The sequence below is a fragment of the Thermobia domestica genome, chromosome 14, assembly GCF_964235325.1.
Source record: "Thermobia domestica chromosome 14, izTheDome1.hap1.1, whole genome shotgun sequence".
Classification (NCBI taxonomy): domain Eukaryota; kingdom Metazoa; phylum Arthropoda; class Insecta; order Zygentoma; family Lepismatidae; genus Thermobia; species Thermobia domestica.
The window spans coordinates 125,460,283-125,483,674 of NC_137467.1; the positions used below are offsets into that span (position 1 = coordinate 125,460,283).

General features: G+C 37.9%; 1 protein-coding gene across 1 annotated transcript in view; it reads right to left on the reverse strand.

Annotated features, from left to right (window-relative positions):
- Window positions 1-22,981, reverse strand: part of LOC145670709 (uncharacterized) — a 122,581-nt gene extending 99,600 nt beyond the window's left edge. Inside the window, exons 1-2 of the mRNA XM_081739492.1 lie at window positions 22,878-22,981; window positions 6,547-6,708 (exon numbers count right to left, since the gene is read on the reverse strand). The gene's annotated coding sequence lies outside the window, so the exon portion shown is untranslated. The remainder of the gene's footprint in view (window positions 1-6,546; window positions 6,709-22,877) is intronic.
- Window positions 22,982-23,392: the final 411 nt, after the last annotated feature.

Genomic DNA, 23,392 nt, shown 5'->3' on the forward strand with positions numbered 1-23,392 from the left:
TGCCCCTCTCGAAGGATTTTTTTTTTAAAGAAAACGTACAAGAGAAAATAGAACATTTATATGTGAAACGTGTAAGTATAAGAAATTAAGTTGTGAGGAGAGGTGGTTGTAGTGTCCTTCTGGAGTGTCCAGACACAAGCGAAAACAACAACCTTTCGTGTCACCTTCTGGATTTCGCGTCCAACACCACTCCGTGGCCCCGATTTGTTCGTGATCACCGAGTATTAGCTTCTGATATCCAAACTATCTCACAAACTCCGGACAACCTAAACACGATCTGCTAAATATTTACAGGAGCAAATTATTATTTTCGTGGTACCTTCGAGGGGAACACCTATTACTTTCTAAACCAATATCACTACTTGAATCTATACTAGTAAATATATATCTATGAATCATACTACAAAAGTTATAAAAGATAAGCATGTAAAATAGATTTGGAGATATTATAGTTATAGTTATAAATTGAGGCATATACTTTTTAAGAAAATATTTTACAATTTTCAGTTTCTTAAATAAATTATTAACTAGAACCAGGGTATCCAACCTTTTGCTACCGGGTTGTATAGAAAGCTTTCTGCTATATGCAAATGTCTACTTAGGCTACTTTCAAAGAAGTTTGAACATTTCCATGATATTATTCCATCAGAAAAATCCATGCCTCGTCCCGTTCGTCGTTGAATGGTATTTTAATTCAAGTGAGATATTTAGCTGAATATCAAGTGCTTTTTTTATACTCACTAAAATAGAACATGACAGAGCCTTGTACAAGGCTGACGTTCGTTTTTAAAGTCGTATTTGGCTCATGGCCTCGTGTTTTGTAACCCTAGATTTAAAAAAAAAAGTAGTTACAGGCGTTGTACAGTTTTGTTACTGATTCAATTTCTAAATCTTTTTGATATCCAACATTGATATGTTAGGATACAGTGGTGTACGTAGGGAGAATTTCCAAAGTTAACCCACCCCTTAAGAGGATGTTACATAAAACATTCATTGAATATTAACACTAAAATATACGTTTATATGTACATTCTTTAAATATATGAACTGGAATCTTAAACCTCTTAATAAAATTTTGTGTACTCCACTGATATAATTTTATGACAAATATTCTAAATATAAGTACATATAAAACCACAACAATGGCCAGCCCGATGATATTGGTGTTGACACCATGCGTTTGAAAACGGTATGGCTCTGTCCAATTACCTCCCCATCTATGGATGCAACACGGAATTAGCTTCTTTACAATCCTATGTTTATAACTGTATATTGTGTTTCTTACCTTAAACGAGAATGCATTCTTAGTGAGGCTTTGACAAGCTACTAGCCTTAAAAGGTAAATCGTATTGAGAAATTTTAGTACAATCGCACAAAAATTTCTACTGCACATTCGTCTGCATAATGAGCTTCTTTAAATAAGAATTTGGCTATGTTCGCCGCGCAGCTACAAGCTATTTGGTGTTAATGTCTTTAGAGACCCGTACTTGTAAAACCTTGTAGCTCGCTTCTAACCTCTTGGGCTTGGGATGATGACAAGACGCACATGGTAAAGTAGCATCATTCTTAGATACATTATTCATTATTAAAACTACAAAATTTCAAGAAGAGATAGAAGCCACAAATATGCACGCAGTTCTCGGTCTGTGATATGACATAGAACGTTGGTCAGCTTTGCCTTCCTGAATCCATTGATTCGATACAACATTCTCAACTTTATGGTTGCATTATCTTCAACATGAATACCAATGTCGCCGAAAATTAATCAGACAATTCATCTGCTACCAATTGTGGAAATCTAGCTACTAGAAATGCTGCTGAATTTGACGATAAAAGCTTGTTAGATTGTCCAGACCCACTCATATCACACAAACATTTGCCAAATTCCGAACTGTGACTCTATGGTAACCTACAGTTATTGTTTCGTGAGTCATGGGTGTTTCACGTAATGCGTCGTGGAGTAGCACTTCGAGGTTTTTTATTAACCTTCCATCTTCTACACGTTCTTCCACTGTAGAGTCAATCCGTGCTTTCTTTGGAAATTGCATTGTAAATGTCCAGTATTGTACGAGTTCCATATTGAATCAAAGTTCAGTTGCAGCTACTAGATGTCAGCAGAAGTTTTCAAACAAATTCGTAATCATTTTTATTTAATTTTGCTCTGAAACTAAAGTGGGTTGATCCAAATTTTACTTTCTAACACATTGGCTTAAATTAAAGTTATGAAAATGTAAATGATATGTTCTGTTATCACAGAATACATATATTGATCTATAAACCGTCTTGAAGGAACTATTGATTCTTAATATATTAAGTGAGAGATTTTGATATTAGAACATGCGGATAATTGTTATAAAATATATGCTTATTTCTTTTTGGAAGGCATCCAGGGTGATTTATGCCCTGCCTGTAGAATAGTACATGTAACTTTTTTACGTGTGCTGACTAAATATGAGTATGATTTTACTATAAATGTTTATGTTATATTTGACAAGTAATGATCACCCCTCTCGGCTATTCCACCTTCTGTCATCCTTTGTTTGTTTGTTTGTTTGAAACACTGAAATGAAGACAGTATATTGACACAATTATTTGCAGAACCAAGCAAGAAGGGGATTTTGACACATTCCGGACTGTCCTTTAAATACCGGGGTTTTCCCTATAGACGACGGTTTTTTGACATATTTTAAAAATTCGTAGAAAATACAGTTTTCAACATAATGTGACTTATTATACCATTCTATAATCAACAGAACTTCCTTTTTACATTGGCATATAACATTCAATACATATTTATTTTCTCACTTTTTTAACTATATATAATAATTACGCAAATCAAGAAAAACTTTTTACAACGTAACAAAAAAGTATAGAAATACTCTATATGCATGTAATATGCAAGTTATAATTGAAAAACATCCATAAAAGTACACAATGTAAAGTGAAAAAAAAAAAAAAACTTCTTCCACCATTTCAACGTTTTTCGTTTGAAAGGGTAGTAACTCACAAGTTGGTCATTCCGACCAACACCACAAGCTAAAGAAAGAAAAAAATTAACGCGCCTTCATACAAAGGTACAATTACAGTTCAGTTGCGACTATAACTGGACATTCACGCTATCTAGAGCTTGGAGTCTGAACCACATAGTCACAATTCACAAATAAAAGAAACAAAGTGCGAGCGTCGCCCATCATTCCATAATAATAATAAAAAATATGCAGTGCGAGCATAGCCCGCAGCCTGTCTAATGTAACAAAACCTTCACAGCGAGCTATGCTCGCAGTCCGTCCGGGATCTGTTAAGGAGGGAAATAGTGCGTGGTAGAGATGAATTCGTGACAGTGGCATTTCAATTTTAAATGAACAGGTCATCGTTTGAAGAAACGTTATCACAGAAGAGAGATATATATTGGTTTTAATTGGTAGTCTCCTTTCGGTAGTTTATCTACTACAATTACAGGTGGTGATCAAAAAAATGGAAACACCTGTAGTTGGCAACACGTCAGATGTATGGGTTGGCAGTGGTGTCGTGGCGCCCGCAGCGCCGGACCGCTTGTGGTGGTGTGTTAGGTTGGTTTCCATACTACGTCAGGCGCAGTGGAAAAGCAGTGTCCAGTGGCTGCAGTAGACAGAGGTAGTGTAAAATGGAAGACCTCTCAGATTTTCAAAGAGGGCACATTGTTGGTGCGCGGTTATGTGGAGTGAGTGTGACGGCAGTGGCTACTGTGTTAGGTGTGTCACGTGGGACAGTGTCGAAGGTGATGACGGCCTAAACAACACACGGGAAAACCACATCGGGGAAGCGGAACAGTGGGCGGAAGAAAATCATGAGTGACAGGCTACGCCGGGTATTAAAACGCATTGTCACGCAGAACCGACGTGCCACTGCGCAGCAAGTGACGGAGGAACTCAATCAGCACCTCCCCCACCCTGTTTCGACAATCACAGTCCGCCGCTAATTACATGACATGAACTTACGGGGTCGTGCTGCACGGGCCAAACCGCTCATCAGGAACCATAACGCTTTCGCACACCGCAAATGGTGTCGCGATCATGCAACTTGGACCGTTGAGGACTGGAAACGTGTGATATGGTCGGATGAGTCATTCTTCACCCTATTCCCAACCACGGGCAGTGTTTATGTGTGGAGCACGCCCAAAGAAGCTTATGATCTGCAGTGTCTCCGCCCAACTGTGAAACATGGCGGCGGCTCCGTGATGCTGTGGGACGCAATCATGGTTTTCATTGGGTCCTGTGGTCACACTTAGCGGACGAATCACTGCCAACGATTATGTCGCAATTTTAGGAGACCACTTGAATCCTATGGTCCGGATGTTGTTCCCGGACAATGACGCTATCTTCAATGATGATAATGTACCCATTCACACAGCTGGCGTTGTTGCAGCGTGGTTTGAGGAACATCGGGATGAAGTTCAACATCTACCCTGGCCCGCCCAATTCCCAGATCTCAACATAATTGAACATCTGTGGTCCGTCTTGGAAACACGTCTCCGACGACGATTTTCACCTCCATCCTCTGTCACAGAACTGGCCGTTGCCCTGCACGAGGAATGGTGTAAAATTCCACTTGCTATCATTCACGATCTCTATGCCTCCATCCCACGTTGCATCAAGGCTGTTCTGAAAGCGACAGGTGGCCCGACACCATATTAATCTGGTAAGCTGCAATTTCGTTCAGGTGTTTCCATTTTTCTGATCACCATCTGTATGTACTGTGTTTAAAGCAATTTCGTGAACATCTTTTAAAATAAGTGGGAAATATCAGTGCTGAACTCAATAATCCTATTTTCAGGAATAATCTATATATTCTAGTGAAAATAGCCACAGACAACAACAGTCAGTGTCAGTAACTATGATACTGTATTACGAGAAGTCTGTAACAGAGACACACCCACGGGGATGGTGCACCAGGTCGTGACACCCAAAACTTCGTAACTCAACGTACATTTCTACACTTTTAAATAAAACTATGGTTGCTTTAGAGGAGAAATAGTTGACGTACTTAAAAAATTTGACCTTACACTACATCTGTACTCTTTCTTTTCTTATTAAAACAATTTAATTTAATTATTTTTGCTGAGAATATAGGTGAAAGTACTTTAAAATTAAGTATTGTTTTATCAAGTGTAAATAACGCCACTTCAATACCACCTAGACATAGTGACTACTACTGGTTGACCTCCAAAACTTCGATTCATAATATCGATATGTATCGAATGTATTGAGTATGTCCTGTAGAATCGTAGAAGTATTAATTGCTGCAAAATAAATCAATTTAATGGATGCTTTTAGAATCTCACAGTGTTAAGCATCTCAATGGAGCCATGTCGTAGAGTATCATAATGTAAGAAGAGATAGACGCATCACTAGTATAGAAAATACTTGCACATATTTGAGTCGATAACAATGAACAGATCGAAAGGAGACGAGTTTAATGTAGATTATGAATTACATTTCTTGGCTTTTGGTATCTGTGTCCATGTTATTACACATATGAGGGATGACGTCCCTCCGTCGATTACACTGGCCGGGATATTGGAGAGGAAAAAGGAAAGATCAAGGAGGGAAGTAGACCGATACTGTTAGTTAGGTGTCGTCCTGGCATTTGCCTTGGCTGAATGAGAAAAACCCAGGAAAACCTCACTCAGGATGGCAGGAATGAAAAGGCTTTTACATTCTTTTGGCCGACTGTCCTCACCGGGAATCTAACTAAAGGCAGAAGGTTACCAGCTACACTACGCAGGACCGTGAATGTATTGTAGAAATGGTTCTTTAGAGAGGTAATAAGAACAATTGACTAGCACAGATAAAATAAAATCGAAAATTACGGACTAGTTAGGATAAAGATACCGGTTTCCCATTCGGGATATCCCAATGGCCCTCGAACGGTTTGCAGCTAAGGCTTCACAATTTTTGCTCTTTGGTACAAACCGGAATGATGCAGTCAGCACCAAGCCTCAGTGCCTTTAGCCCTAAGGTTCCCTAGATATCCAATTAACAACCAGTAGTTGAAACCATAAATAGAACGATTGTAAAACAATGATTAAAAATGGCTCCAGTATTGTACCCGGGCCGTTGTACGAAAACACTACTTAAATAAATTTCTCGATTCTACAAGGCAGATAATAATCATTCCTTCATGCCTTCCAACATGAAGGGTTGATAACCAAAGTTGAGCCATCTCTCTTTAGAAAACGGAGAAACCAACGACTATACATCTACAAATGTAATGGCGTTTAATACGCATATCATCAGAAAATTCTCTTACAATGTAAAAATATCTGAAAATAATAAATATGTCACAATATATAAGCAAAATCTTAGTTTTCATCGCGAGTTGAGATGGTCGTTCCATACGGCCCAATCAACCTTTCATATAACTTAGCACATGCCTGTGCTAATATTTTGCTTAAAAAATAATTGCATCCAGGGATTTTTCTTAAACCTATCAGAGAGTAAATCTACAAGACACTTATGATGTATCTTAAAATTAAGTTTGCGTTCATAAAGCCAAGAAGGATTTTACCTCACCAATCGGATGTACGGACTCGTAACTAGTAATACCATCTACTTCTCTCCAAACGGCTTCTTATCCAACTTAGTAGACAGAAGCATAATGTTGGTCTTTGACATCTCATTGGATTCTCTTACACGTTGACTGAAGCTTTGATAAAAGTACAGGTTAAACCTAAAAATTAAAAAAAAAACGTAGTTTTAACATAGTTACATAGATTGCTCTCCGTGGTAAAAGTTTGACAGTTCTTTCTACGGAAAAGGATTTTCATACCGTTTCGCTGAATGAAACATTTGATCGTGTAAATAATCAGTAAAAGGTCTATATACAAATCCTTCTTTTAACAATCTCTTTGGTTAATTAATTAAACATGTCCAGCTTGTCGTGTAAAACTTCACGTTAAATGCTTAACATATGTTTTAAGTCCGCTATAATTCCTCTTCTATCTCTTAATATTTTTCATTAAGTTTTTATGTGTTTATTCCTATAATTCCTATAATGTCTTGATCTATTTTTTTTTCAAATTTCTAATATCACGAAACTAATAACTAAAGTATGAAAGCAGGATCATAATACAATTTTTTTCATATGTTACAACAAAATAAACATCAATCACAAAGAACCTTCAAATGCGTTAAGTGCAAATATATTTGAAATTGTTTTAAGTTACACTTTTTTACAAAGGGTTCAATTAGATGAAACAGGGTGTGTTAACCTGATACTGCAGGACGCGTAACTCGTGAATGCAAGTGACGGAGCCTGTTAGTTAGGTACCATTCTGGCTTTTGCCTCGGCTGAATGACAAAAAACTCAGGAAAACCTCACTCAGAATGACAGAAATGAAAAAGCTGCACTGATCGGTAGATGGATCTTCAAGCAGCCACTGATAATCACGTTTTTGTTATTCATCGTCTACACATTGTGCATATGTGGGGTCAATCTGATGACTCGTTCTTGAAGTTTCATACTTAATATCAGGGTGTGTATTTTGTGAGAACTCGGTAGAGAGTTTCGGGGAAAAAATATAAAATGATCCGCTTGGAGACAGGAAATAAACGTATTGTACAGGAAAAGAAACCGCAGAAACATTAAGAAACAGAAATTGAAAGCAATTAGGTGTTCATGAAATGTTGACCTGAAGAAGAACGAGAAAATTTATCGAGATTTAGCGAACTACCGAGGAGAAAATATTAACCCCTTTCTGCGTGTTTTTTTTTTATTTAGCGAAAAAAAATTATCAGTATTGGAAATTCTCATATGAGAACTTGAAAAATGAATTTAAACTTGAATTTTAGATTTTTCACTAAATTCCGACGAGAAATAAGTAAGTGGCATATACGACACACTTACAACTCACAAAGAACATGCCAGATGACACCAAAATCTCTTATTCATACACGTCAATATCTCACACAGCAGACAAAATAGTCATTTGTTGCCTTTCATAAATCACAAAAAAGCTAAAGTGAAAAAAGGGTATGTGCCATATATGGCACGGCATGCGATAATGGGTTAACGGAGTGGTTGAGTTTTACGTCCCACGATTATGCCGCTTAGGCCAAAGGAGACTGTGATGATGAGAAATGAATGAAATGGTGGGATGAAGAAAGTGGGAGGAAACGGGAAAACCCCAAAAAATCCACGCACACGGTATTTGTCCACCACAAAGTTCATTTGGCACGAACTGTATCGAACCAGGGACCCCACGCACAAGATTGATTGATTGATTTTGAATTTAACATCCCTTTTCAGCAGCGAGGTTATATGAGACGTGGACCTATTGATTAACGTGGAATCCGAACCACATGAGCTCCCGCTGGGAATCGAACTCGAGTCTCTCGCGCCAGAGGCGCGTACGCTAACCGTTTGCCACGGAGGAGCTCCCCATGCACTAGAGGTGAACGCTCTACCACTAAGTCATCGCGGCCCCTGCGTATCATTTGAGTATCGATGACAAATGAAAGCGGGCTTATATTGCACTATAACATATGTTTTGGAGGAAAACTGTAGCATTTGAAGTTTTGAACATTTTTACTGAATAATTTATTTTAATTCGAGATATCTGGGAGCCCTAGGCCTTATAGAATGAAAACAAGGAAGGAAGTGAAGAAGAAAGTAATTTAAGAATAAAAGCAAAATGAACAATTTTTAACATCAAAGCGAGGATGGCAGCGGATGTAATGAATGGAAGCTCTTAAATTTCAACAAGTAAGATCTGGTATATGTTGTTAATTGCTAATGATAAAAAGTTTCCCGACATTTTGCGTTCATATTAAGGAGATGTAACTTTCAAATATGTTCAATATTACTACTGCCACTACTACTGCTACTACAACTACAAATAATAATAATAATAATAATAATAATAATAATAATAATAATAATAATAATAATAATAACATTACTACTACTACTACTACTACTACTACTACTACTACTACTACTACTACTACTACTACTACTGCTACTACTACTACTACTACTACTACTAATAATAATAATAATAATAATAATAATAATAATAATAATAATAATATTTAGTTACCCAAAAGATTGTTTGGGATAACCTAGGACACGGTACATCTAGATAACCTAGAAAAATAGTACATCTAGATGGTTTGGCGTTACCATAAGAAGAGTTCAGAAATTATACTATTACGTTTATAATAATGTTATCTGCAATGCCTGCTCTTCGCAGGGGAAGAGTAGGTTTATGGAAAACACTTGAAAGGTACTTTTGAATTTTCCCTCTTGTAATATGTATTTGGATTAAACTGAGGAAAAATGAGAAACAAAAACAGCTCGACTCAAATGACAACTACATGCGTCATTGTTAAATCAAGTGAATTGATAAGAACCTAGATACACCAACGTGTTAATGATGTCCAAAATTTGATTGTAAGTATTTTAAAGGCCATTTTCCGAATAACAAAAAAATTAAAAAAGGTAAGATATTATAGAATCTGCCCCCTAACTCCCTTTACAAGCTTAATTGTAGAAATACTGTAGCGCATGTTGATGTATTTTTAATAAGGAGTTTATATACCGAATTTCATCTTCCTAAGATCATTGGCACGTAGCACACTATTTTTTTTTTCGTGTACACGTTTCACTTTGACTCATTTAGGATACGGTTTTTGTTGAAAGTAGCTTTTTTAAAAAAAAATCTGGCTTGATCCAAATCATAACTATGCACCGAAATTCACTTGAAACAGTTCAGTAGTTTTCCTGTGATTAGATAGGTTTCGTCGAGAATATTGTAGAAAATGCCTTCTTCTCCCTTATATATATACTGGTGTACGTAACTTAAGAATGAAGGAAAAGGCAATAACTGAAACGGAAGGTACAGCAACTCATGATGCCCATGATATTACAGAAGGAGTGAAATGATCTTGAAAAGATTGTGTGGTCACCACAGACAGCTATGCAACATGTTCCCATTCTGTTCACTAAGTTGGTAACGAGTTGTTGTGATGTGGAATTTTATTACACCACCAGAGTCTAAGACAACTTCTGGATGGTCTTTGGTACATCTAGATGTCCTGTGAGACGTCTTCTCACAAGATACCAAACGATCGTGATTGGATTCAAGTCGGACAAACAGACCAGCAATTATATTCACTGGATATCCTCTCGTTCCAGGAGCTCCATTTCCACTTTTCGATGTGGTCACTCATTATAATTCATAAAGAAGTTGAAGCCGACTGCATCTATGAAAAGTCGCACTTGGAGAAGGAGGGCAGTATCATAATAACGTTGACCGGTCAGTGTATTGCGATCATTTATTTGGAGGTCAGGCAACTTTATGTCTCCACACACACGACAACATCGGACACCAAATTCAACATGTTCGACAGTCTTCCTGGGACCATTGCTTGTTCCCATTTCTCGTGAATGAATGTACGTCCAAAGTGACTACTCAAACTGAATCTACTCTCAGCAGAAAAGATAAAGTGACAAGTGACCTCATTCCTTTTCGGTCCAGTCCTCATGTTCCTGGTGCCACCGCAAATGATGCTACCTATGTGCAAATGTCATTGGAATACAAAGTAATGGTCGTCGAGGAAGTGACCATCTCTGTGAAGTTCATGTACCAATGTAAAGCGTGAGATTGGGCGAGTTCAATCCTCTAAGATATATTTGAAATTGCACCCAATGTTTGACATCGGCTTCTTCTTGCCTGTTTCACAGTGTAGTGGTAGTTTTTGATGTAATTGCCGAGATCGACCAGTTCCTTAGTTTTGCACAGCATTGTCTGTGGTTTGGAATTCTTCTCATGCATATGAAGCAATGCTATGGGCAATATCAAACTTCTAGGCCACACTCGTCACACTTTGTACTTGTTTCATTTTCCCGATATTCTTCTCCATGTGAAGCAATGCAAACGTTGTCTTCGGGCCACTTTAACAGATACATACTGTCTCGCCCCTTTCATTTACCTGTTTCTTGTTGGGGCAGTAGAACCATTCGGTGCTACGTCTTGCTTAGTTTGCAAGTGTGAGAGACCTCTGACAACATGCTATCGGATTTCATTTCCATCGGCTACGCAATATTTTTTCATTTCATTTATCTCATCGTTAAGTTTGGCCTACCATTAGGGTATATATATATATATACACACACACCGACATTCATCTTCCTAAGACGAGAAGCTCTAGTACGCTGTATCTTTTAAACACTTTACTATTATCGTAGAAAATGAAATCTTTGAGTTTTACGTCCCACGGTTATGCCGGTTAGGCTAAAGGAGACGGTGATTATGAGAAATGAATGAAATGGTGGAATGAAGAAAGTGGGAGGAAACGGGAAAACCCCAAAAAATCCACGCACACGGTATTTGTCCACCACAAAGTTCATTTGGCACGAACTGTATCGAACCAGGGACCCCACGCACAAGATTGATTGATTGATTTTGAATTTAACATCCCTTTTCAGCAGCGAGGTTATATGAGACGTGGACCTATTGATTAACGTGGAATCCGAACCACATGAGCTCCCGCTGGGAATCGAACTCGAGTCTCTCGCGCCAGAGGCGCGTACGCTAACCGTTTGCCACGGAGGAGCTCCCCATGCACCAGAGGTGAACGCTCTACCACTAAGTCATCGCGGCCTCTGCGTATCATTTGAGTATCGATGACAAATGAAAGCGGGCTTATATTGCACTATAACATATGTTTTGGAGGAAAACTGTAGCATTTGAAGTTTTGAACATTTTTACTGAATAATTTATTTTAATTCGAGATATCTGGGAGCCCTAGGCCTTATAGAATGAAAACAAAGAAGGAAGTGAAGAAGAAAGTAATTTAAGAATAAAAGCAAAATGAACAATTTTTAACATCAAAGCGAGGATGGCAGCGGATGTAATGAATGGAAGCTCTTAAATTTCAACAAGTAAGATCTGGTATATGTTGTTAATTGCTAACGATAAAAAGTTTCCCGACATTTTGCGTTCATATTAAGGAGATGTAACTTTCAAATATGTTCAATATTACTACTGCCACTACTACTGCTACTACTACTACAAATAATAATAATAATAATAATAATAATAATAATAATAATAATAATAATAATAATAATAATAATAATAATAATAACATTACTACTACTACTACTACTACTACTACTACTACTACTACTGCTACTACTACTACTACTACTACTACTAATAATAATAATAATAATAATAATAATAATAATAATAATAATAATATTTAGTTACCCAAAAGATTGTTTGGGATAACCTAGGACACGGTACATCTAGATAACCTAGAAAAATAGTACATCTAGATGGTTTGGCGTTACCATAAGAAGAGTTCAGAAATTATACTATTACGTTTATAATAATGTTATCTGCAATGCCTGCTCTTCGCAGGGGAAGAGTAGGTTTATGGAAAACACTTGAAAGGTACTTTTGAATTTTCCCTCTTGTAATATGTATTTGGATTAAACTGAGGAAAAATGAGAAACAAAAACAGCTCGACTCAAATGACAACTACATGCGTCATTGTTAAATCAAGTGAATTGATAAGAACCTAGATACACCAACGTGTTAATGATGTCCAAAATTTGATTGTAAGTATTTTAAAGGCCATTTTCCGAATAACAAAAAAATTAAAAAAGGTAAGATATTATAGAATCTGCCCCCTAACTCCCTTTACAAGCTTAATTGTAGAAATACTGTAGCGCATGTTGATGTATTTTTAATAAGGAGTTTATATACCGAATTTCATCTTCCTAAGATCATTGGCACGTAGCACACTATTTTTTTTTTTTCGTGTACACGTTTCACTTTGACTCATTTAGGATACGGTTTTTGTTGAAAGTAGCTTTTTTAAAAAAAAATCTGGCTTGATCCAAATCATAACTATGCACCGAAATTCACTTGAAACAGTTCAGTAGTTTTCCTGTGATTAGATAGGTTTCGTCGAGAATATTGTAGAAAATGCCTTCTTCTCCCTTATATATATACTGGTGTACGTAACTTAAGAATGAAGGAAAAGGCAATAACTGAAACGGAAGGTACAGCAACTCATGATGCCCATGATATTACAGAAGGAGTGAAATGATCTTGAAAAGATTGTGTGGTCACCACAGACAGCTATGCAACATGTTCCCATTCTGTTCACTAAGTTGGTAACGAGTTGTTGTGATGTGGAATTTTATTACACCACCAGAGTCTAAGACAACTTCTGGATGGTCTTTGGTACATCTAGATGTCCTGTGAGACGTCTTCTCACAAGATACCAAACGATCGTGATTGGATTCAAGTCGGACAAACAGACCAGCAATTATATTCACTGGATATCCTCTCGTTCCAGGAGCTCCATTTCCACTTTTCGATGTGGTCACTCATTATAATTCATAAAGAAGTTGAAGCCGACTGCATCTATGAAAAGTCGCACTTGGAGAAGGAGGGCAGTATCATAATAACGTTGACCGGTCAGTGTATTGCGATCATTTATTTGGAGGTCAGGCAACTTTATGTCTCCACACACACGACAACATCGGACACCAAATTCAACATGTTCGACAGTCTTCCTGGGACCATTGCTTGTTCCCATTTCTCGTGAATGAATGTACGTCCAAAGTGACTACTCAAACTGAATCTACTCTCAGCAGAAAAGATAAAGTGACAAGTGACCTCATTCCTTTTCGGTCCAGTCCTCATGTTCCTGGTGCCACCGCAAATGATGCTACCTATGTGCAAATGTCATTGGAATACAAAGTAATGGTCGTCGAGGAAGTGACCATCTCTGTGAAGTTCATGTACCAATGTAAAGCGTGAGATTGGGCGAGTTCAATCCTCTAAGATATATTTGAAATTGCACCCAATGTTTGACATCGGCTTCTTCTTGCCTGTTTCACAGTGTAGTGGTAGTTTTTGATGTAATTGCCGAGATCGACCAGTTCCTTAGTTTTGCACAGCATTGTCTGTGGTTTGGAATTCTTCTCATGCATATGAAGCAATGCTATGGGCAATATCAAACTTCTAGGCCACACTCGTCACACTTTGTACTTGTTTCATTTTCCCGATATTCTTCTCCATGTGAAGCAATGCAAACGTTGTCTTCGGGCCACTTTAACAGATACATACTGTCTCGCCCCTTTCATTTACCTGTTTCTTGTTGGGGCAGTAGAACCATTCGGTGCTACGTCTTGCTTAGTTTGCAAGTGTGAGAGACCTCTGACAACATGCTATCGGATTTCATTTCCATCGGCTACGCAATATTTTTTCACTTCATTTATCTCATCGTTAAGTTTGGCCTACCATTAGGGTATATATATATATATACACACACACCGACATTCATCTTCCTAAGACGAGAAGCTCTAGTACACTGTATCTTTTAAACACTTTACTATTATCGTAGAAAATGAAATCTTTGAGTTTTACGTCCCACGGTTATGCCGGTTAGGCTAAAGGAGACGGTGATTATGAGAAATGAATGAAATGGTGGAATGAAGAAAGTGGGAGGAAACGGGAGAACCCCAAGAAAACCTACGCACACGGTGTTTGTCCACCACAAAGTTCACTTGGCGGGGGCTGGGATCGAACCCGGGACCCCAAGCACCAGAGGTGAACGCTCTACCACTGAGCCACCGCGGCCCCCCAACTATTATCGTAGAGTATACGTTTTAATGAAAGTGACATAATGAGAATTCAGCTCTAGAATAATGCTAACTGTATTCAATAATTCATTTCCAACGGTTTATCCATTTTCCCGTAATAATGAGACAGAGAACGACGATTTGAATTTCGAGAAAAAAATTCTCCCCCTACCATCTTAAGACGGAATTTCCAAAGTTTAAATACGTATTCAATTATTTTAAGTTAAGGATATAAGAAATTAATTTCTCATCTCAAGCTTAAGATAATTCGTACATTGACATTTATAAGTAAATATTGGGTAATTTCAATCATATAAAAACTGTCTCTTTCTCCACGAAGAAGAGAAATTTCCGACAAGGCTAAAGTACAGGTTCCATTATTTCTACTTTAGTTGAGAGTTCAAATTATTTTCATACCTCGAACTTAAGCAAATTCTTGCATTCGATATTTTATGAACAAATAGTGGGAAATTTTAATGTTATAGAAATTGGCTTCATTCCTACCCAAGAGGCGTAATCTTTCAAAATGCTGAAACATGTTTTCAGTTATTTTTAGTTAAGAATTCAAATGGCGAATTTCATAGCTTAAACTTAAGTGAATTTAACATTTAGCATTTTCGGAATAAATAATGGGTAATTTTAATATTAGAGAAATTGCTCTGTAGGTGCAGCATGTTCACTAACACTAAAAAATGTATTATATTCAACGGTAAGTTCGTATAGTGAGTATCATCTCGCTAACCTAAGAGATTCGCGAGATATACTATTCTGGAGCAAAATAAATATATATTTACTCCCCCATCAGTTCTTGTCCCCTACTATCGAACTGAGAAGTGTTAACGTTTCAAATTTCACCTTTCTATCTACTGTTTACTATTATGTCCAGGACAATAATTAGTTAATCACTTTTACTCTTTTATTGCGTTGGTAAGTATGAAATGTCCTCACAAAGTAGCCAAGAAATTGAAAACTACAATACCTGGTTATACAAAATAAGTGGCGTATTTAAGGGGGATTTCGGGCTTAAGCCCCCAGCGAAATTTCATTTACTATTTTAAAGTAAATGAAATAGCTTTCAGAAGTTTCACATTTGCAGGAATAAAGTTAGGGAAGACCTTCCCAAAACAAAATCGTAAATACGCCACTGTACAAAATAGTAGCCGTTTGCTACCACACAATTTTGCCATCGGTCAACCAATGATATTGTGGAAAAAGGTATACAGGTTACAATACAAACAAATACTAAACAGCACGTAGCACTTCCCGATCATCAGGAAAGGTCTCCTTTGTCAAGAAGTGAAAGAGATGACAGAAAGGTAGTCAGTGAGAGAAATAGAAGAGAAATACAGCGCGTGAGGAAGGGTTTCATATTGTAATTCATGGTGGGCTTACGTCATTTGTCCAACAGAATTGTAGGTACAGTATGTGTTGACAATTACTGGATTACTGCAGACAAGTTTGTGGGGCATTTCGTGGGGTTCAGGACTGTAACGATCTGTATTGATGGTTTCACTTCGTCTGAGAAAATCATGATGGACCATTTGTAATATACAGGGTGTCACAAAAAGATCGGGACGGTGGAATATCTCGAGAAATACGCATCGTAATCATGAAATACAAAAACACGTGGCAATTTTTTTTAGAATTCTATTTCAGGATGGAACAATGAATTTACCCGGGTGCCCCCTAAAGGGTTAGAGGGGGACAACTTGAAAAGTTTGAATGGGATCCCCCCCCCAGTTTTTAGTGCAAATTGAGATGCTACATACAAAAATACGTAACTTTTTATCTGCAACATACAAGTTTTTTTTGCTCGATAGATGGCACTGAATAGCAAAATCTCTGTTTTATTGAGCAACGCAACAGAAATGTCGGGGCAGTGGAATATCTCGAGAAATACGCATCTGGGCATGAAACTGAACAACAATATATGGTTCTAATATGCTTGATCTCTAAAGTGTGTACATGCAAATGAATGAACTTGGTCAACCCCTAGCGGGAGTGGGTGGAGGGGGTACTTGGAAATGTGACATGGGAACTTCCAATTGTTACTGTAGATTCAGATGATGTACACAAAATCGACGTAACTTTCATCGGAAAAATTGATTTGTGTTCTTGACAGATGACAATGTAATATCAAAGAGCTGTTTTATCGAGTAACGCATGAAATGAACACAAATCAGTCGGAATGGTAAATCCATGCTTCATCGAGCATTACGGCGTACATCCACCTTTGTTTTGCCAGATGCCGTTCGTACAGCTTCCATGCGTTACACTATCGTTCCTTTTGGTAGGCATCCGTGAGAAGATGGCCGCAAGCTTCCATGACTTTTTTCAGCTTGAGTTGATAGTGTAACCTCCGGCTCATAGTCCCCAAAGACACGTCAAGACGATTAGCCATACACCTTTGTGTTGGCGCATTTTCTTGCATTGCCATTTTGCGAAGTTTCCTCTGCATGTTGGAGGTGGTCTTGGTGCATTTCCGCTTCCTAGGCAACTTCGTTGGTGATCCAAATTGTGGAGCTTTTTAATAACATTTTTTATTCCACTTAAACAGATGTTGCAACTATTCTTCTTGCACTGTTTTCTAATGACAGAAACACTAAAGTGTTCGTCATAAACAGCCGCAACATAGCCTTCCCAAAACCGGCTTAGTTTGGGCGGCATTTTGGTTACAGAGCGGAAACCCACACACTTGGAAACAAATTTAACACAACACTCACAACAATGGTCATGTTTTGTTCGTTATTTTCGTCCGAGCGGAAAAACTAGTTCGTTCCCAGGAAGCCACTGCACAACACTGCAGGACGCCACGAGCCAGGTCAGGTGAGTCCAGTCTGCCCGCGAGGAGGAAATAACGAAATCGGCCAAACATAAGCTGAACAACCTCTGTATTTAACCAAACATTTCGCAGTTCAAACGATTAATTTCAAAGTCGACTGTCGAGCGCACTGTGCGGCGCTTCGAGGAAACGGGAAGTGTAAAGAATCGTCGAATTCCTGGGCGACCAAAGTCATCGACCACGGCCGAAAAACAGCTTGACGTTGCATTATCCTTCGTTGAAAATCCTCATCTGAGCACCCGTAAAGGTGCTCAACAACGTGATATCAGTCGCATGCTGTCCGCAGAACTTTGAAGACAATCAAGTTCCACCCGTACAAAATTCATGAGTTAAATGAAGAATACTTCGACCGTCGTATGGAATTTTGTGAAGAGATGATGAGGCGCATTAATGACGATCCTAACTTTCTCACTAGAATTGTTTTTTTTTTCAGACGAAGTCACTATCGAATTAACCGGTCACGTTAACAGACATAACTGTAGATTTTGGACTGACAGCGATCCTCATTTGTCGGGTGAAGAACATACCCAATATCTTCAAAAATTGAACATCTGTGCGGGAGTGATGAACACCTACATAGTTGGACCATTTTTCATTGACGGAAATTTGAATGCTAGGAAGTATGAAGGATATGCTACGGAACGACGTACTTCCAGCAATTAGAGACATTGTAGCGGATAACTTAGCCGAAACGTGGTTCCAGGAAGACGGTGCGAGCCCGCACTATGGTGTAATTGTTAGGCAAATTCTGAATGAGCAATTTCCTCAAAGGTGGATTTGCAAAAGAGGTGAAATTTAGTGGCCAGCTCGTTCTCCTGACTTGTCGCCAGTGGACTATTTTCTCTGGAGACATTTGAAGAATTTTGTGTACTAAAGGAAGCCCACCAACTTAGATTATTGGCAAAATTGCACTCATTGAATAGGGAATTGTCAAATCGAACAAGGTACGCAATTTGAGCACATATTATAACACACTGTTTACTGGCAAACATTGTACGCACCAACAAGCACCCCGACTGTGAGAAGCGAGGTGATGCACCGACAGAATAGACCCAGGAGCTACTCAGGTACGTTCACGTGGATATTCCTGTGTAGCACTACACGTATTTAATTTATCGCCTGTTGCTATATCTAAAGTACTAATTAGGTCTTTCCAATTAACATGAATGTTTAATTTCAAACTTTAGTTGTTTCTCTGATTATTTCCTGCTAAGGTGACTAGAATGAATGTTCGATAACAATTCGGCATGTACACAATTCTTTTGTATCTTTTGATCGGAAGCGCATTTCGTGCATTACAGTGATAAAACATAGTTTTGCCACTACAGTGTCATCTCTCAAGAACACAAAACAACTTTTCAGATAAAAGTTGTATATTTGTGTGCTTTCCATCTGAATCTGCAATCACAACTCCGGGGTCCTATTTCAAATTTCCAAATTGTGCCCACTGTCACACTAAGGTGTATCCAGATGTTTTCATTTGCACACACACTTTAGGGATCAAACATATTAAACCCATATATTTTTGTTTAGTTTCATGCCCAGATGCATATTTCTCAAGATATTTCACTGTCCCTACATTTCTGTTGCGTTGCTTGATAAAACAGACATTTTGCAATTACAGTGCCATCTATCGAGCAAACTAATATGCTGCAGATAAAAGTTACGTATTTTTGTATGTAGCATCTGAATCTGCACTAAAAACTGGGAGGTCCCATTTCAACTTTTCAAGTTGCACCTTCTGCTCCCCTTAGAGGGCACCCGGGTGTATTCATTGTTCCACCCTGAAATAGAATTTAAAAAAATACTTACCACGTGTTTTTGTATTTCATGATACGGCGTGTATTTCTAGAAATATTCCACCGTCCCGATCTTTTTGTGACACCCTGTATAAACCACCATACCATCAACACTTCTGTGTGTAGACATGTTTAAAGAACCGTACTGAACGTTGATCACGATCCAACAATAGGTGCATTTCGCCAGACCCTCCCCCCAACTTGGAGTTTCGAAACGAAACCTATGTCAATCGTTTGTGCTAGGTTTCAGCTGGAATGTACCGCAAAAATTTACGTTTGTACCACTTCCGGTATGAAGTTATAAACGTTTTAAAGTGGGGGGCTCGGGAAACGGCAGCCTCCAACATTGGAATTTCGAAAGAAAACCTATGCTAATCATTTGTGTTACGTTTGTGCCGAAATCTACCGCAAAAACTTTCATTTGTACCACTTCCGGTACAAAGTTATGAGTTTTGAAGTGGAGGGCTGGGGAAACGGCAGCCCCGAATCTACGAATTTCGAAACAAAACCTATTCCAATCGTTTGTGCTACATTTGTGCCGGAAGGTACCGCAAAAATTTTCGTTTGTACCACTTCCGGTGCGAAGCTATAGGAGTTTTAAAGTGGGGGGCTGGGGAAACGGCAGCGTCCAACCTTGGAATTTTGAAACAAAATCTATGCCAATCGTTTGTGCTACGTTTGATCCGGGGCAGCCCCCCCACCTTGGAATATCGAAAGAGACCTATGCCAATCGTTTGTGCTACGTTTGTGCCGGAATGAACCGCAAAATTTTCCGATTGTACAACCTTTGGTACAAGGATAAAAGAGTTTAAAAATGGGGGGCTGGGGAGACGTTAGCATTCCCACCTTGGAATATTAAAAAAAAAAACTATGTCAATCGTTTGTGCCGGAACGTACCGCAAAAATTTTCGATTGTACCACCTTCAGTACAAGGATAAAAGAGTTTAAATATGGAGGGCTGTGGAAACGGCAGCATCCCCACCTTGGAATATCGAAAAGAAAGCTATGCAAATCGTTTGTGCTACGTTTGTGTCGGAATGTACACCAAAAATTTTCGTTTGTACCACTTCCGGTAAAATGTTATATTAGTTTTCAAGAGGGGCTGTGGAAACGGCAGCCCCGCACCTACGAATTTCGAAATGAAACCTATACCAACCGTTTGTATTACTTTTGAACAGGAACGTACCGCGAAACGTTTCGCTTGTACCACTTCCGGTACAAAAATACGAGAGTTTCGAACTAGGGGGCTGCCGTTTTCACAGCTCCCCTCAGAATTTCAATACAAAACCTATGCCAATCGTTTGTACAACGTTTGTACCGGAATGTATTGCAAACATTTTTGTTTGTATCACTTCCAGTACAAAAGTATGACAGTTTTAACTAGGAGGCTGCCATTTCCAGAACCCCTCACCTTGGAATTTTGAGATAAGACAATGTCAATCGTTTGTGGTACGTTTTTACCGGAACGTACCGCAAAAAAATTTCGTTTGTGCTAGTTCCGGTACAAAAGTATAAGTGTTCAAAATTCTGGCCTGTTGAAACGAAAACTCCGCCTTTCAATTTCTAAAATTTAGATTTTCCCAATCGTTTGTACTACGTTTGTAACGGAATGTACTGCAAAACTTTTGCTTGTACCATTTCCGTTAAAAAGACAGAAGTTTTAACTAGGGAGCTGCCTTTTCTAAGCCCACCATCTTGGAATTTTGCAACAAAACCTATGACAATCGTCTGTACTACGTTTGTTCTGGAATGTACCGTAAAAATCTTCGTTTGTACCACTTCCGGTACAAAGATATAAAAGTTTTGAACTAGGAGGTTGCAGTCTCCACAGCTCCACACTTTAAAACTTCTATACCTTTTTAACGGAAGCGGTACAAACGAAAACTTTTTGCGGTACATCCCGGTACAAACGATTAAGATATTTTCATTTGGAAATTGAAACGCGTGGTGTTGTCGTTTTCATAACTCCCACTTGAAAACTCTTACATTTTTGTACCGGAAGTTTTAAAAACGATTATTTTTTTGTAGTACATTCCAGTACAAAAGTAGTACAAACGATTGGCATACGTTTTATTTCGAAACTCAATGGTGGCGAGGCTGTGGAAACGGCAGCCCCCTAGTTTAAAACATTTATCACTTTATACCGGAAGTGATACAAATGAAAATTTTGCGGTACATTCCGGCACAAACAACTGCCATAGGTTTTGTTTCGAAATTCCAAGGTGGGGGTTGCCGTTTTCCCCAGCCGCCATACTTTAAAACTCTTATAACTTTGTACCGGAAGTGGTACAAACGAAAATTTTTGCGGTACATCCCGGCTCAAACCTAGCACAAACGATTGGCATAGGTTTTCTTTCGAAACTCCAAGGTGGGGTGCTGGCGAAATGCACCTTCCAACTATTTGACTGTTTTTCATTACCATAGCAGATGCAATATTCATCTTAGACCTAAGCAGGAAGATTTCATTGCTATTTCTTATATTCTGAGAATTGCACACCTTCAGACGGCGATTATTTGTGGTCGCTGTTACTCATGTGGAACACATGATACCAACCTTCATACCTTATTGATTGCACGGGGTCTACAAGTGACAGTGATATTGTGTTATGTGTAACTTGTCTGCATTGGCACGAACACTTTCACCGATGGTATGCTTACACGTTGTTCCGGAGGAGTGTATGCAAACATGATGTTTATATGTGTTTACGTGATTTATTTTGCACTTATGTATCACCGAAACAAAATTTGGCAAACCATCGTTCGTTTGCTATTCATATTCAAAATGAAATGTTAATATTTTTGGTTGTGTGCTATATGGAATGTCTCGGTTCGATTTCGTGAAGAAAATTACTCGCTATTGTGTTTTCTTGATGGTGCACTTCCATACGATCCTGTTCAACAACGTATTATCTCCTGACATTCTTAGTCTATTTGTGACGTTCTACTTTATTTCATCAATGTGCTATATTCTCAAGGTGTGTTTCCCAGGAGTCATAAAAAAGGACACCTTATTTCCGTTACTATATAATAATGCAGCTAAATCCTTTTTAGTTCGCAATAAGTCTCTATTATAATTAGACTAATTAATAGGGGATAACTAGCAGTAATAAATTAATTATATACAAAAAGTTCGTTAGAGTTCATGCCACATTTGGTATTGTAATTATAACAAACAGCAAGAATTTACGTGTTCAGAAACCATTTTCATTATTCGATAACAGAAATTATCAAATATAGATCTAACCCTGTATCATAAACATTATTTCGAAACAAACTGTAAAGGGTTGTACGAGAAAATAAATCATGCATATAATTTCTACACTCTTAATACATAGCAGAAATTTACTTCAGAAAACAGAATTTTCTTTGCTAAAACGCTGAATTATCCCTTCAATAATTGTCAGAATATAGTATTTTAAAGTAACATGATAAGTCAGATTTTCTTTCTTTCTTTTTTAAACGTAATTGTACATCACAATATTTAGGTAACCAAGTGTAAGTACTGTATGCAATGAGCAACTATAATTTTATCGAATAGTTAAAATTGTTAACAAAAACGGAACTAATAATACAGTTTAAACAAAACTTACATGACTAAAATACCTCATTTAAATGTCACCGAAAGAAAATTGTATAAAAACAGGACAGATGCACCAATGACTGATCGTTTAACAATCATTTGCGGATTTTAATCACGTTTATAATTACTAAGGAAACAGAACTATTATTTCAAATCTCAAACAATAGTATATTTTAAAAATGTACTTGGATTTTGCTCGTATTGTTTCAACTGACAATCTGTACATTGTACATGGCATAGGCGCCTAACACATGTAAATAGTGGGGGGGGGGGCAATAAAGATTAAGTGAATTTTATATTATTATTATTATTATTATTATTATTATTATTATTATTATTATTATTATTATTATTATTATTATTATAATCATTGGCTTTGAGGATAAGCATAGCTTCCATTTTTATTTGTATTTGTGGTCTACAACAATCAGGGACGTAGCTAGGCACGGGGGGGCACCGGCCCCCCCAAATCTTGGTTTGGCCCCCTCTAATATTTATTTAAAATTATGTTACAAATTGTTTTTA